Source organism: Podarcis erhardii (assembly GCF_964252035.2).
Source record: "Podarcis erhardii genome assembly, chromosome: 1".
Classification (NCBI taxonomy): domain Eukaryota; kingdom Metazoa; phylum Chordata; class Lepidosauria; order Squamata; family Lacertidae; genus Podarcis; species Podarcis erhardii.
Genome location: NC_138497.1, coordinates 55,379,864 through 55,397,376, shown reverse-complemented (window position 1 = coordinate 55,397,376; position 17,513 = coordinate 55,379,864). Strand labels below are relative to the sequence as shown.

The 17,513-nt window shown below is 40.1% G+C and overlaps 1 protein-coding gene across 7 annotated transcripts in view; it reads right to left on the bottom strand.

Moving 5' to 3' along the window:
* LRRC4C (leucine rich repeat containing 4C) overlaps positions 1-17,513 on the bottom strand; it is a 614,780-nt gene that overhangs the window by 81,871 nt on the left and 515,396 nt on the right. For 4 of the 7 annotated variants that reach the window (XM_081835048.1, XM_081835050.1, XM_081835049.1 and 1 more), the window contains one exon: positions 10,457-10,629. The exons of the other annotated variants lie outside the window; for them this stretch is intronic. The gene's annotated coding sequence lies outside the window, so the exon portion shown is untranslated. The remainder of the gene's footprint in view (positions 1-10,456; positions 10,630-17,513) is intronic. 7 annotated transcript variants of the gene reach the window in all.

Here is a 17,513-nt window from a genome sequence, read left to right as displayed (position 1 = left end):
GGAGTAAGTCCCATTGAAGTTAGTGCTTGGACTAGCTGAATATTACCTAGCTTCAAGTGAAAGGTATTCTTCCCATAGTGCTTTATTTATTTATTTATTTATTTAAAATATATTTTTATAAAACCATTTTAACAAAACAAATTATCAATCAAAATAACCCATTACATTTCCCCCCTCCCCCTTCCCTCCCTCTCCCACCCCCTAAGGACTTCCCTTAGCTCTCCTCTCTGATTTGTTTGTACATTTTATTCTCTGCATGTTAAAATTGTACATATCATTGCCTTTTCTGTCACATATTCGACTAATAAATTTGTGGATGTTTATTCAAAACCTGCCAAGGAGTCCAAATCATTTTGTTTTGTTTTTTAGATAGTTTGTAAAAAGTTCCCATTCTTCCTTGAAGTCACGGTTGTCCTTCTCATTCTTCCATCCTTGTGCTAACAAGACTCCTGCCACTGTTGTTGCATACATAAATAAATTCTTTGTTTTTCTTGGCAGGTCTTGTCCTAAAATCCCTAGCAAAAACGCTTCTGGCTTCTTTGCAAATGTCATTTTAAACATTTTTTTCAATTCATTATATATCATCTCCCCAAAATTTTTAACTTCTCTACATTCCCACCACATATGATACAAAGTACCTTCTTCTTCTTCTTCTTTACATTTCCAACATATATTTGACCCGGTTTTGTACATTTTTGCCATTTGTACTGGTGTAATATACCATCTATACATCATTTTCATAGAATTTTCTTTCAAGGGAGAACAATCTGTAAATTTCAAATACACCTTCCACAACTTTTCCCAATCCTCAAATTGTATATTATGTCCTATATCTTGTGCCCATTTGATCATAACTGATTTGACCTCCTCATCTTTTGTTTCCCATTCTAGAAGAATACTACAGTATATGCTTTCTTCAGCAGCTTCACTTCTTCTTCTATAACCTCCTTTTGAAATCTGGAGGTCATGTATCTAAACCCTTTTTTATTATCTTCTTTGTACATCTCATATAATTGTCTATAATGCAGCCAACTCTGAAAATGGTCTTTAATTTCTTCATAATCTTTTAATTTCCATTTCCCTTCTTGGTCTCTCAGTAAATCTCTGTATGTAGGCCACTTCCCCTTTTCCCCAGCTGAATAGCGAAGCTTCGATTGGTGATAGCCACCAGGGTGTTTGTTGTTCTATTAAATCTGTGTACCTCTCCCACACCCTCCATCCCCACAGTACTTTAAATAACATTTACAAATTATGGTTGGACCAGTCTAAAGATCCATCTAGTCTGGCATTCTGTTCCCAGTGACCAACCAGATGCCTATGGGTAGGCTTCAGGCTGGACTTCAGTGCAGTATCTCTCTCCCACTCATGTTCTCCAGCAACTGATATTCAGAGGCCTGCTGCCTAGTAACCACTGATAGCCTTATTTCTCATTAATTTATCTAATCCCCTTTTAAAGCTGTTCAAGCTGGTGGCCATCACTACATCTTGTTATGCTGAATCCCATAATTTAACTATGTTCTGGTGTGAAGAAATACTTCCTTTCATCAGTCCTGAATTGACCTTCATTGGAAGACTGTGTTCTAATATTATGAGAATATTATGCTACTTTCAGTACTCTTTGACTAATTTTACAAATCTCTATCATGTCCTCTTTCAATAGCCACAAGATACTTGGATGGTGATACACTGGTGGTCTTCAAGGCTTTTGTTGTTCTTGGTTTGTTTTCTACTTATTTTTTTCAGACAGGAACATTTATATAAGGTGTGTTTGGACTGTACTCATCTTGAAAATGTGCTAGACAGCCCTCATTATAACATCACAATACAAATAGCAAATGTATCCAAGAACAGAGTACTTATGGGGCCAGTGAAACCATATAGGATCCCTAGAGTTTTCAGAGACTGAACTGCAAATTTGGAGGCTCAACCTTACTGATGACAATGTATACATTTTATTACATCAGGAAAGGTCAAATGAACAATTCTTATCTTTTAGATTGTGTTCCATGGCACCAACATTCAGTAGGCAAGAAAACAACTAGGCTTCATTTGCCCAGGCGAGATCTGGGGACTGGAATGTGTGCAAGGGCTGGTAAGCAGCTGATTTTCCCTATGACAAAGGTGTTCCCAATCAACCAGAAAAAAAATAATTATTTCATTAAAGGATTCTACCCCAAAGTGCAAAGGTACATCATGGTATGTAGGCAGTTAATGCTGTTCAGTTGACTAGTGTAAAATAACAAAGCCAAAACACACATCAGTGGGAAAAGTAAACTAGCATATTTATAAGATCAGATTCCTCTGTGTTGAACAAGAAGAGAGGTACAAAAACTTGCCTTTCAATGTTAATTGCCTAAAATACCCTCCCGACTAGCTGAAGAAAGCTGCATCCTTCATCTATTACTAGCAACAAAAGACAACAGAGTAAGCAATGACTCCAGTTAACCCACAAGTCACTGGTTCTGTTTCAAAGCCTCACTTGCTTTCTGTTCCTCTGGCCACTGCTGCTTAGCAACCTCAACAGTGCTTTCATAGTCTATATTTATTCTAGAGGGATTTCATTCCCCCCCTCCACTTCTTTTTCTTTGTGAAAGTCTATAACGGAGATTTTTATTTTTTTTCAAAGAAAAGAAAAAAAACGCTTGTTTTTCATCTCTTAACTGGGCATCCCAATGTCCTCTTTTTGTAATAAAATAAATACAATCAGATTGTGCTTGGCCAATAAAAGAAGTGCTGGACATCTTCTATTTACTTGGGATTAGAACCACATCTCACTCACCCCCTCCAGCCTTTGGTACCCATATCAGAAGTGTGCTTGGGCTTTGAATTCCCTATCTACAAATCATGGTCCCTTGTGGAAATGGACATGGGTCTTTTGTCAAACTCTCTGTTTGAACAGATAGCTCCCGAAGAAATCTTTTCATTGTCTTGGGGAATATCCTGTGCTCTACTTCACTAACGCTTTCAAGTAGTCGTGCAGTTTCTGAGTAGTTGGCATTGGAGGAGAGAGGGGGAGAGATTGTGCCGCATCACTGACTCACCGGCAGATCTTGCATCATGCAGAGTGGAGAGAAATGATATTCAGAGACCAGTTTTCACTCTGTCTATGCAACAAAAGGCATAGGTTTTTCAAAAGGTTTGTTTGTTTGTTTGAAGGGAGGGGGAATACAGTGGTAGAGGCAAATTGAAATGAGAGGAACTTCTCTTGCTTCACTGACCTGGGGGAAAACAAGGAAGATGACACATGGCAATATATATATATAGAGAGAGAGAGAGTGTGTGTGTGTGTGTGTGTGTGTGTGCAGGGAAAGTAGTGAAGGGCCCCACAATCCTAGAGTGTTTCCACACTCTTTTTCATGCATTTTTCTCTATATAACTTTGTCCAGCCTTTATTTATAGCAGGGGTAGTCAACCTTTTTATACCTACTGCCCACTAATGGATCTTACTTGATGGTAAAATTTCTTGGCGCCCACCAGTGCTCGATAGAAGGAGGATTCAGCTTGTGCCGTAGAACCCCATACTGCCCCCCCTAGAATCCTGAAATGCCCACTAGTGGGCGGTAGGGACCAGGTTAAGAACCCCTGATTTATAGGATGGGCACCAGGACAGCACAGCTATTGCTCTGTCATCATAAGATATGGGGGAATGGAAGACATGAAAAGGCAGCGTAAGAACCTGATAACTCTACATGAACTCTTGTCCACTTAACAGGATCATTATGTGATCTTGAAACCAGAGTTGTGACTCCAAATGTCAGAGAGCCCTGCCACTGGGAGCGTAAGAGGAGACACTGTTTATTTATTTGCTCTGTCTCACTCACTGGATCATCACCTTGTCATGGTGAGTTGGACTTACACATCACAGGAGAACTAATGCCAGTGTACTGGAAGAAGCAAAGATTGCCAGTGTCAAAGCAATGATTCTTCAACATCAACTTCGTTGGACTGGTCATTTATGAGGATGCCTGATTATTGTCTTCCAAAGGAACTATTCTACTCTGAACTTTAAAAAATGGAAAGCGTAATGCTGGTGATCAACAAAAGAGGTTCAAAGACTCTCTCAAGGCAAATATTTAAAAATATAGTACAAACACCGACAACTGGGAAACACTGGCCTGTGAGCACTCCAATCAGAGAACAGCCTTTACCAAAGGTGTCATGGACTTTGAAGACGCTTGAACACAAGATGAAAGGGAGAAATGTGCTAAGAGGAAGTCACGCTTGGCAAACCCTCACTGTGATCAACTCCTGCCCACAAACCTATGTCCCCACTGTGGTTAAGATCATGTTCATGGTAGACAATCTTACTTGGCTACGAGTGATCACCAAAGAAGAAGAAGAAGATTTGCTCTGTGTATCAGATGCTTTTTCATACAAAATGCTCAAGGCAGCTTACAACATTTAATTGAAAACAATTAACATGCTCAATTCAAATGCTAAGTATACAAATCCAAGGCCATAAAATACTGGAAGAAACAAGCTATTTCATAATAAAACCCAGAAAAACAGAACAAAACCCATTTAAAAAATATAATTGAAAACCAAACTAGAAATGCTTTCTCAGTCACTGGCAGTATTCCAGCAATGAAGAAAACGGACTAGTCTCCCTCAGGGAGGTTGTTTTATAACGTAACAAGGTAGGAGTGCCCTACCTTGTACACTCACTCACACACTGCACACTGTGTGCAAAAGTATTGCAGAGTCACCCCTCTGGCAGATCTAAATTGGTAGACCTAGTGTCCATCTACTGGTGGAGCTACATCCAGAAAACACCTTTCCACTCACTTTGGAGACTCTCAGTCCTTTCCTCGGCTCCTTTCACTTCATCCAGCCCTTAATTGATTTCATTACGTCCACAAGCAACTTTACAGCACCTTCCTCACTGCATCCCTAATCCCCCCAAAAGTCAGGTTAACAGTACTGGACTTCAGCATTGTCATGTATTACTTTCCATCTCCCTTCACCAAAATGGGTATAACAACACTATGATATTTTGCAGGGCTTCTATGATCCACGCTTGCTTAACCATAATCCTGCCCCCTGCAGTATGGATGTGATAATGATGAACTTTATTTGCATTGGCATTAAGAGAATACATTTCAAAAGATTTACAAACTCAGAAGAAAACCTTTTTTTTTTGTTCGTTTTTGTTTCTAATCCCAAGTTAAAAAGATCACAAGCCCCTACCTTTGCTACTACCTGTTGTTTAGTTGACATACTATTCCACAATCACTGCTACACTAAAATGCTGGATACCTGCTTTGGTTTCAATGGGGCGGCAATCACTTCTCCACTAGGAAAGACCAGCAGAAAAGGATTAGCAATAAGCCAAGAGTCTAGATAATGGAAGTTTCACTTGAGCTTTCATTCGTTGGTTCAAAACCACTGAAAGGTGGGAGTAGGCTAGTTTCTCACACACAAAAAAGGAATTTGTCCTCATATCTTAGGTTCTACAAATGGTAGAAGCACTCCTTTTCAATGAGAGTTGGGGAATTATGGTTCATCGAAGATTCTGAATTAGAGAAAAGTGAGTGATCTCTTGCTTTGGTGTGCATTGGCAGGATGCGATGGCTGCATTATGTGGCTGTACAGTATTTAATTCAAATCCTACTTAGTACTTCATATTAAGGCTAACAGTGTGTGTTAGTCATAATGAAGCAACTAACTAGAAAATCATTTCTTGATTATCTCAACTTTCCACAATAGATTAGTATTCATTTTGAAGAACAAAGGAACCGGGAGGCTTTCCCCACTGTATGTAAAGGCATATGATAATATATTACCCAATTCACACGTGAGAGAGGTGAGCTTTATGATCAATCTGGGATAATGCTGCTGAATAAATTGAAAGCGAAGCATGCATGAACAGGTTTAGTTGTTTTGTTTTTACCACATATGGTTATGAATGTGCTTCATTGCATAATGTAGAAAATGGGGTTAGTACCAAGCCAGATATTTAAAATAGAATAAAATGGAAGAAAGCAAGAGTCAAATTAGAATAGCTGACACAATAGCTGAAATTAAGATGCATGAAACAGGACTGATCTTCTAGGGTCAGGGAAAGCCTGGGCAAAAAGATAAGACTTCCCAAGACATTTGAAGTACGGTAAATGACAATTGGTGCTTGACGCATGACAGAGGGAACGGCATTCCGCAGTATGAGGCCAACAGCAGAAAATACAAGTTTTGGGGTCACTGACCTATGATTTTCTGTAGGGTACTGAGCCACAAATAGAATTTCCACAGATTATCTATATGATCTTACAGATCTACACAGGGGCAGGTGATCTTTCAGGTAACCAGTCTCAAATTTCTCATGACTTTAGGTTACGAAGACCTTGAGTATGGCTTGGTGACTGACCATAAGGCAATACAGTTCCCTCAGCACAAGTGCAATGTTTGTGTGTTCAGGTCCTCCACTCAACAACCAGGCCACAGCAATATGTATCAGCTGCATCTTTTGAATCAAACCTATGGAAAGCCCCCAACAAGAGGGTGTTTCCTTTTACTGTTGCTGTTGCCCCCAAAACAGGGAAAGGAGAATTCCTCTTCTCCTGCTCTCCACTGCAGCCATAGCAGCACTCATAGCAGCAGTGGGGAAGAGATCTGCCATCCCTTCCTCCTCTCTTGTTTCTCAGTTTTCTCACATGGAGAAAATTTTATTTATTTATTTATTTATTTATTTATTTATTTATTTATTTATTTACCACCCTATACCCAGAGGTCTCAAGGCAGTTCACAGAACAGGATGAGGTTTGGGGGAGAAATCTAGAATTTTGAGACTCAGAATGGAAGGGCTCTATATACAAGGGTACTGCCAATTATCCTACGCTTGATGAAAGGAGTTGGAAACTCATTTCAGATATGCAATGAATATCTATGAAGTAAACACTGTACTCTCTATACTCTCCTGAAGTATTCCTGACCCTTTGAAGATCTACCTAGACTCTGCATACCACATACAAGCATGGAAAGCACTATGGGTGAAAGTGCTCTCTTTAAGCAATTCTAGCTGCTCTGAACACCATGCAATGCATAGAAACTGAAATGTGGAATATATGTTTGGGGAGGGGAACCATGATCAAAGCGACATTCACATTTAAATCCAAACTAAGATGTACAGTGACAATGACATCATTTTGTTATTATTATACAGCCTTTTTCCATACAGGGAGGTTACCACAGCAGTGGATCATAACAGCTTCCCATTTCTCTTCCTGCTGTTAGGATTGCACATTTCCCCCCATTAAAAATTCCTGCTGGACTCAGCACATTTGCCAGGCCTGTTCTACACTAGAGGTTGGTTCAGGAAAACATTAACCTATGGCTGCTAAGAGCAAGGAAATCAATACTGTAAACACATAACGTAATCTCCACAAAGGATGCAGCTAATATCACATGTGAATAATGACAAAACCTTTATCTCTACAGGTGTATGGACCTTCTTCCCTCCCTCTGCTGCCTCTGTTCAGTATGATTGGTGGCAGATGCTTTATTGATGAAACCGCTCTGAGTTTCATCTGGTGGGGGTTCTCCCCGCCCTGCATCTTTCCCATAACTATAGGTTTTCTGATGATTTGAAATTTAAGTCTTGCCATTCTGCAGTTCTCCCAGCTGGTTTTGGCTTATATAAGAGCTCAGCTACAGCGCTGCTGAGCAAATTCAAAGAGGTTAGTCTGCTTTCTGGGGCTTAGGAGATAAGCTGCACAATTGTTCAGAGTTCATGGTGTTAACTTTCATGTATAGAACGTGTGGTGGGTGCTTTAACTCAATTAACTAATTGAGTCCATACTTCAGTGTCCCAGGGTCAGGGACCATCCCTTTCCCCCTATCTGTCTGTCTGTTTCTTCTCCTTACAATGAAGCCTAGCCTAGCAATGCCTTTGTACGTCACTGATTAACAGCAGCAGCAACAAGCATAATAAATCCAGTGCAAAAGAAAAGCAATGGCAATGGAAGTAGACTTGTATTTTGGGTCTTCAGCAAGAGAAGTTTATTAGCATATGCAAATGTGTTTCCACACAAAGACAAGGGCTTGGAGACAAGTCCAGTGCATGAGCTGGGAGATACGTGGGGGGGGGGCGATTGTGCACAGAAGCACTGCTCTCCTATTAAGAAAGCTGAGAATGGGGGGAGCACTAGTGATCTGGGCTCCATTTTTGTGTCCCTCCTCCCCCACCGCAAGACCAAATAGGTAATCAATATTGGCCAGAGTATTGGGCAGCACAGGTGGCTGATGGGAGTGAAGGAAAAGTGCATAAACTGAGATTAGATGTTGAAAGGCAAATTGGTAAGTCACACAGTGGTGGCTGGGATAGGGCAGGTGTTCAGCACAGGCATGCTTGACTGTGCCATTACCTCTGCTTGAGTTGCTGAAAGGAGTACTGAAGCAGTCACAGTTCATCTCAAATAGCCCTTTCACCTCAGTCCTGTTCACATTTGCTACTTCCAACAATAACAGAAGAATCCCAGATGTGTGTTTCCTTGAGCAGCAAATTACACACAGACCTTTTCTTTTCCTTCAGGGGCTGCTGCTCAGATTTACTAACCACATGGTACCTGCTCAGAAGTTTGAAATTGCCACATTTCCTCCATGGTTGACACAGAGTATTAGTAATGTTGTGTACAACTGAATGATCAGAGGCTTCAGAGGACTCCCCTGCCCGTAAACACACAGACTGAGGTTTCTGTCATCTGAATTCAGATTCAGTGACAGGACTATCAGTGTGCAGAGGCCTGGTGGTGAATGATCCTTCTGAGTACTCATTGGTTCATTCATTCATTTTTTTAGAAAAACTACCCTTCACTGGTTAGGATGCGAGGGGGTTACAAAATACCATTCAATGTTTTCAATAATAATAATAAAAAATTTACAATCTTAACAATGATTTAAAATAATGGTTTTAAATTCACACCATCCCAGCACTACAGCAGAAGGCAACACCCATGGCTGAAAACATATCCACCTCTTCCAAAAGCCCCGAGGAAGAGGAAAATCCACAGATAGGATGCCACCACCAAGAAAGCTCTGCCCTGAATCACAAGTCAATGAGGTTCCCCATCAGAAAAACAGCCTGGTACAAAGGTGGCCTGGTAGGGAAAGATGGGTCTCTATTGACTTGGGATGGTGTTGCATGCCAGTGTGTTTTTCTGATGGATTATGGCTATTATCACAATTAATGGTTACTTTAAGAATTGAGGCACATCTATGCTATTAAAAGACCTGGGCATTCACAGTGGGTTTCTGAGATGGACTGCTAAAATTCACATTAATAGGTTGGAGAGAAGACACAACTTTTTTTTGCTTCTTGGGGTTTTCTCACTCCTGCTATGCTTGTCTTTGTACAACACTGTGAAGTTCACTAGTGAAAGGGGGAGCAATGAGTGAGGAGTATTTAGGAGTGGTTTGTGGTCCAGCATGTTTAACCTAGTGAATTTATGGGACAGCTTTGCACCTGTCTTACTAACTCCTCAGTTCTGACTGGCTGATTTGAAAACAAGTAAGAGGAAGAAACAAAGAAAAATAATTTCACAAAATAAAATGTCAGATTTTCTAAGACATTATAGCAATATTTATGTACTCTCTGTTTCTCTTATAACAGGATCTTTAGAGAAATCCATCCTATCATCATCACCACCACCACCACCACCACCACCATCATCATATATGCCTCCATTTTATTTTTATTGTTTTTGCCTTCTTTCAGCAGCTTTCTGCATTCCAACAGGATCTCCAAACCTAGAAACTCAAATACTGAGCTCACATTGACAATCACAAAGAATCACTATCCCAAAGCTAAAATCACCAAGAATGATAATTCAGGTGGTAGAAACTGCACGAATTAAGAGGTTTTTGTATTTCATTTTTTAACCACCATGATCCTAAAGCCCTCTTTATATACAGTACTGCACTTCCTTATAATTTAAACATAAGTGTTATCATTAAAAATGAGCCTTCATTTGAAAATAAGTCATAAACAAGAGGGTTCATTTAAGCCTGCACAGAGTGTTTTTCCCCCTAACTTCTAAACACAGTTGGATAAAAGTGTAGGACTTCAGCAGATTGTGCATTCCTAGCAGAGATGAGCCTGGTGCTGTTACCACCACCAGAACTTTAATTGCTGAAGAGTCACACAACTATGTAGCAAAATGAAATAGCTGCTTCATCTTCTTGTGCCATTTCAAAATGTGCCATATTCCTGTCCAGCCAGAAACTCCATGGGGCTTACTTCCAATTCTGTTCACACACAGGATTTGTCTGCAAAACTGGACTAACCAGTTTCCGCGATCTTCTTCTCAAGTTGTGGTAAAAGGCTCTAAAGCCAAAAAAATCTCGCTCAAGGATTCAATGTATGATCATAAACACTCCTTCACAAAGAACATTCCTAGACACTGCATTTTTTGCAAAGCAAAAATGGATTTCACATAAATAGTTAAGAGATGGAAAATAAACCTACCAGAATACCTAGTCCATCTTCTGCCCTTCTCCATTCCTGGCCAATAATGCAGGTGCTCTAGTGGTTAGTCTATCTGCTTGAGTTACACAGACAAAGGACTTCTTTCTTGGGGCCAGCAAAATAGAAGCCAACCCTCTTGTTACAAACTGCCAGTCTTTCTTCATAGTCTCAATCTGTTTAAAATATGAAGAGAATATTTCATTCAGTATTATGTGGGCAGCAGGGGCACTGAATGACTGCTGCATTCATTCAAGAAAAGAGGAAGCTGTTGTGGAACCCATAGCAGAGCCCCCTCATGACAAGCGAACTCAGAAGCTGTGGTGGCCTTTCAATCAATGAGATAGCTCTTCACAAGTAAAACCTACCTAAAGGAGGTGGGAGTCATACAGAACTCAATGGTCTGCAACTCATGGATTACCAGGAGAAACCTGTCTGAGTATGAAAAATATAGAGGCCATGGAGTTCTGAGAAAAAAAAATGGGGGTGCAAAATGACTGCAATTTTTGTCTCATTAAACCCAGCTTGCAGTCGTCTTACTGAAAACTCGAGATGCACAGATCAGGTTAGGTCTGTCCTGTTTCATTTTTGCTGGCATTAACAAATAGGCCTGTTCTGTGTTTGAGGCTTGGAACTGATTTTGGAAAGTTTGCATTTAAACTGCATGCATTATTAACTGCATAATTGTACACATTTCACCCCAAATCCAGATTGTTCAATGGAGAATGACTTCTGTTCCCACCATGGAACTTCCCTTCCCTCTCCTCTCCCCACGTGCCCCTGGAGGGGAGAGAGGGAGGGAAAGTTCCATTGCGTGATTGCAAGTTGTCCAGAGGGAACAATGACTTTGTCAGATGCAACTCATAATTTTGAGAGCAATTTTTACACACCAAAACGGCATTGCAAACTCTGACTGGGAGTTGCACTTCCAACTGCAAGCATTGGACTGAGTCAATCTGCTGCAAAAAGCCTACCAAATTCCTCCTCCATCCTTATTGGGAACTGCTTTATTATTTTCAAAGGAGAAAAGTTGTCATGGCAGATCATTGGTGCCCATCTAATCTGAACTGAGCTAGTTTCATACATGGGATTCTCTAACATAGACTCTTCTCTGGGTCTCAAAAAACTCTAGTGGTTTTAGGGTAATGTTAAACCAACACCAATAGTGGAAGAAATATGACTTTCATTAATATGACTTCTGAATTCTCTGTGTCTATAGAATCCAAATGGATATGACCAGAACCTGCTCCCATTAAAGTCTGTAGAACAAATGTCACAGCATAATTTTCTCAAGACAAGTAATACAGTTTTTTAACAGCTTGTCCAATAGAGGGCAACAGTAGACACATAATTCTGAAAATTCCACCAGTCTATGAGTAGAAATACAACAATGCTTAAGGTATTGTATTTTTTGTTTTACACACAGCATGTTATGGGAGTTGCAATGCTGGGGCATGGTCCCAACTGGTCCCTTCATGTTGGCAGTAGGACTGGATTACTACTGCTTTACCAGTTGTCCCACACAAGAGTATTACTTGATTCCAATGGTGTGAGACAAAGGTGAGGTATTGTGGCATATCTGACACCCAACAGCCCAAGAATCCTGATGTAGGGTTGTAGTTCAGTGAAATCTGGTTTTCCTATACTCTGACTATGACTTTGTCAGATGCCAGACAAGGGGAGCCTTAGGGACATGAAGGTCCTTATGCAAATCTTGTATGTTTGAGCCTTGTAGAGACATAGCAGTTCTATCCTAATTGTCATTAAACTTTGAGCAAATTAAAGGGGTTTCGGTATTTTATAGAAATTAATATAGGGATGCTTTATATACCATAGGCTGTAACAAAAACTGCTTCTTTACATCAGTGCAGTTGGTGAAGATCCATAGGATTGATCTGTAATACACTTAGGCTTTCCCCTCACACTATATACGCAGTAACTGCTTTACTGTGGAGCACAGTGCACATCTATATAAGAGTAAAATAGGTATTTTAGTGGTGGTGAAATACAAACATATTGCTATAAAAAAATACTTTCCCCCACCATTCTCATGTTGTGTCTGAAGATCCTAAACCAAATTAAACATCACCTTAACAGCCAGCCTGGTTCCATTTAACTTTTGGAAGGAACTGAGCTAATAATGTGGTCAGATGAGCAGTTTATGGATGTGTATAAAGGACTGTGGCCTTTTAACACCTCCTAAAAATAAAGCATCACCAAACATGACTAGGTCAATTTCAGGAGGTCTTCAACAACAGTAGCATCAAAGTTTAATTTAGAAATATACATGATGAACTTTTCTCTTTCAGTGCAAGGAAGAGGTGAAGCAGAAGCCATTAAGAAAACAAAACTTAGATAGATCTTGGTCACTGCAATGTTGCACTACAAACAGCACAGAATACTGCTCTTATACAAAAGAAATGACAGGCTGGAAGAAATAAAAATGGTTTGAGAAATGGTCTATAAATACTATAAAAATTTGCAGGGTGCTTAAGAGCTAAAAAGGTTGTATTCAACTAAGTCTTGCTCAGTGTAAACCCATTAAAATTAATGAGCCTAAGTTACCTATGACCATTAACTTCAATGGAATTTAATACCACACTAAGGTGAACGGTGCATCAGGGCAAGCATTTTGGCTTGCCAGACCAACCAATTTCCCCTCTTCTCCCCTTCACACTATTCCAGGGGATCTCATGGCCCCTCTAGAGCCAATTTCAGGACATGTAAAGATGGAGGAGATGGGGGGGAATCCTCATTGTGCAAGGGGAAGCCCTTGTGACAGCTGAATCCTGCCCAGCATCTCCATATGCCTGAACATCTTTCTGTGTCATTTTGCTTCAGTAGTCTGAGCAAAGTAATCAAAGTATTTATGCAATGAATTCAGCCATTTGTCCCGGTTGATGTGTTTTCATGAAATGATCAGTTATAATATCCAAATATTATTCTTCATTTGTAATGACTTATGAATCATTTGACCAAAAATTACAACTTATGGAGGCTATGCTGGCATTTCTTAGTACAATTATTCATTGTGCATGGTTAGTCACAACCAGGCTTTCGACAGGGCACACTAGATACTTTACGGAGATGCAGTGAGGGGGGTAGGAATACGCCATATGTTAGTACATTTGTGTCATGGGAGCCATGTGCATAACTTGAGAAGCACCAGCCATATGGGAGGAGCTCAGTTTTACCTCATGTCATTTTTTAACATTCTAGGTCACACCCACAATGTACATTTAAAGCACCATTGTACCACTTTAACAGTCATGGACAATCCTGCGAACTGTAGTTCATTAATGGTCCTGACTTTACAGAGCTACAGTTTATAGCACCAACTCTTAGGGGTAAAGGAACTGTAGTCAGAAGAGGAGGGCACATCCTGTTCACCCAGGACCCACTGGTGCTCCCATAGCTAGCAACAGATATGTCCCCCTGAAACAGTGAACATCTACATGTTTAACTGTCCTGCAAGACATGAGAGTATAATGAGTAATCTTGCCTTGCAACATCTTTAGAAGCTTGGTGAGTGGATGTGCCAACCTGTTCGGAGAGCTCCATTGCTTCTGTGCAGTTTTAAACACCTTGTCCTGATCTTGGACTACACTTTCATCACTGCCTCTAGCCTAGCTGTGACTTGATACCCATGGCTGAACTTGTATCTCTTCTCTGTCTCAATAAAGATCTCTTCCTTACTCACAAGTAAAAGCGTCTGTTGTGGTGGTCTGGGTTGGAGCCATGGCAAGCTTCAAGCTTGAAATGTGTTGTAAAGTTACAAAATGGGTTAAAAAACATTCTAAACTTTGGAGAATAGGGTATAACCCTAAAGCATTTTAGGTGCAAACTATTCAAGTTCCGGTCAATAGCTTCCAAATTCAGGACATTACTCTTTCCTCAAAGGGACAGTTTTTAATTCAGATGCTCCTGACCATGTAGAGATTCAGGTTACACTATCACTGCAGCTATTCTAAAGTTACAAAAGCAAGGGAAAAAAATCATCACCTTAAGAGCTGGCCTGGTTCACTTTTCCTTCACATTAGTAGGAAACTGAGCTAATGATGTGGTCTAATGAGTGGTTTATGCCTTCTGACAAACCAAATGAGGTTTGTCAGCATAGGCTCTAGGCAGCATGGAACTGCTGCAATTTTACATCTCATTGATTACCAGAATGAGGATTGCAAAAACATTCATACAGCATCAAATATCCTTCACAGACCACAGAAATTCAAGCCTTCGCAGAGAAGAAATAAAATGAAGCAACTGGGTAGCACATTGTTTTCTATGTGTATATTGTGGCAAACTGACCTCTATATAAGCTAATAATAAAACAATGAGGTAGCAAACTATAGAGGCTGAAATTTCATGGGTTACATACAGAATTCCATGGGTTCTGGACTGGGTTACATGTTAACAGGCAGTTCAGGCACCAATGATACGCTTGCTTTTCATGAAAAGCACTAGAGTGTTTATTGCACAGTCACAGAGAATGTGCACTACACCAGCAATAAGGGTATATAACAGACAAGTAACATTAAAGAGGGGTCTACAAAATTAATACTATGATTCTAAGACTTTTATGGTATTCCTGCTATATAAATAGCAATTATTAGTCTTAATTATAATAAAGCAAAATTAACACCCAGGAGTTGATTTTTGGGTGAAAGGACTGTGAGATCAATTCAGTTTTTGCATTGTAAGCCATATCATATGCTCAGAGTGTTCTCAGAGGCACTCCGTTCTTTAATCCTAACTGTGGCTTTTGCACCTGGCTCTAGTTGGTAGATATTGAAGTTTTAGCAAAAAAATAAAGTAGATCTGTCAAGCCTGAAGTCTGCCCAAACCTGTCATAAAGTATGCCTCTGAATAAAAATATAAGAACATAGAACTGGCCTGCAGGATTAGGCCCATGGCCCATCTATCACAGAGGCCAACCAAATGTCTGTAGGAAGCCTGCAAGATGGACCTGTTCCGAACAAAACAAAACTTGGCCCACCTGTGATATCCAGAAGATAATGAATGCCTTAGGAACACAATTGCTATTTCATTCTTTTAATGGTTATCTCCAGTGTGTTTTTTCCTGGGGGTATGCAGGGGTATGCATACCCCTAAACATTTTGCGAATCTTTGTACTTATGCCCATTTGCTGTATTTATTTTTTCCAATTCGAACTATAAAATGGTGATTTTCTTGAGTCAAAATGAGAGTACCCCTAAACATTTTTTTAGGGGGGGGGAAAGCACTGGTTCTCTCAATTACTTACCTGTTAAAAAGTAAACTAACTAAGGCTACAATCCGATAACAACTTGCCAGGGAGTAAGTCCCATTTGACTCAATTCATGCATATGGTTGCTGAGCCACCTGAAATGAAAAATTCTCTTCTGCCACAACATTGCAATAATGCATTTTGTTATTGACCACATCAACTGATATACACAGAAAGCTTCTGTTGAGTTAGGTAGGAGCTGATTTGTAGATTGCATCAAGGGTGTGTGTGCAAAACAACAATGGAATCCAGCCATACACTGGAGGAGCCAACAGAAAACACAGCTACAAGTGCTCACAAGTCTACCACCATCATGGGAAAAAACCTATATGATACAAGGCTGACAAAGACCAACCTCCCCACAATCCATACCGCCAGATACAAAAACTAAAACCACTTAACTCAATCAGATGATCTCAGAGACAGACCATTGGTTGTCATCTGTACAACCTATTTATATAACACATGAATTCAGCATTATAAGATACTCTAGAAAACTATTTTACAGATGGAAAATACTGGGGGGCTGAGGGGGTCTTGGTCTAGAAAGGCAGTCCATCTATGACAGAGAACTCAAAACCTTGCAAAGCAGAAGTAAATGAGCCAAGTCCTCAGATCAAGGAGAAGCTCTATGCTGGAGACCACTCCAAACAAAGATCAAATCACTCAAATAAGCATGCCAATTTAATTACTTCTTAGAGGTAATAATTCTATGCCTTGCATAGTAGCCCAGACACCGAATGCCAATAACTTATGTTATTATCAGGGAGTAGTTGACTATATGAGCGTCATGACAATTGCTGGAAACTGGGCCATATCAGAGAGGCAATAGACAAAGGTAGTCATCATAGGTGTGGTAACCTCTCACATGGACAAGGCCTTTAGCTTCTTTGCAAGTGTAACTAAATCCAAGGGAAGGGTGCTGATCTAAATTAAAACCTCCAGCAAAAATAGCAACATCCTTTCATTAAGAAGCCTGAGATTGAGCAACATATTTTTAGAGGGAAAAGAAACAGGTATCTTTTTCCTTCAGAAAAGGAAAAAATATAAAGATGCATAAAACCAGGATACAGATTATAATGGGTATATAGCTCATAATGTACGCAGCTGAACAAATAAAGGGGCAAAAATGAAATCCCGTTTTAACTTTGACATTTGAGGCCTCACCAGCATATGCAGACTTAGGCAGTACAATCAACTATTGCACTTCAGACTACAGGCAGAGATACAATTTTTAATATGTAAAAACCTTTTTTTTGCAAGCAGTAAATAAAGATCAGTATATCAGGAGCAAGTATCAAAGCCCTCTTGTGCCAATTGTTTACGAGCAGTGTGCTGTTTGGAGTCACACAGAAAGCACACGAAATGTGACACCTGACTCTGTGCACTGACTCTGACTGAGCTGTTATTTTGCCAAACCCAACTGCGGAAAGAGCCACACACTGGAGAAAAAGAGGGAATTAAATTTTGGGCTCCTCTCTGCAGTAGAAGTCATGGAAATATAAGTGACCAAGTGACATAAATGCATATGTGACTTTGACCATGCTCTATAATACTCCAATACATGGCTTTGGAAAGGAATACCCCCTTTTCTTCTAAGAAGAGCTGGGGGGGGGGACAGAAGGGGGTTTGCCCGTGCTCACAAAATAAGGATGTTTTAGAAATATTGCTTTCTTGCTCCAACCCCTCCTTCCCCTTTTAATAAACTTTGCATGACTACGCTGTTTATCTTACTCATGTTCACAATTTTCACAAATCATTCTTTTTAGGGTGGTGGTGGGAAATCTCTAATAGAAA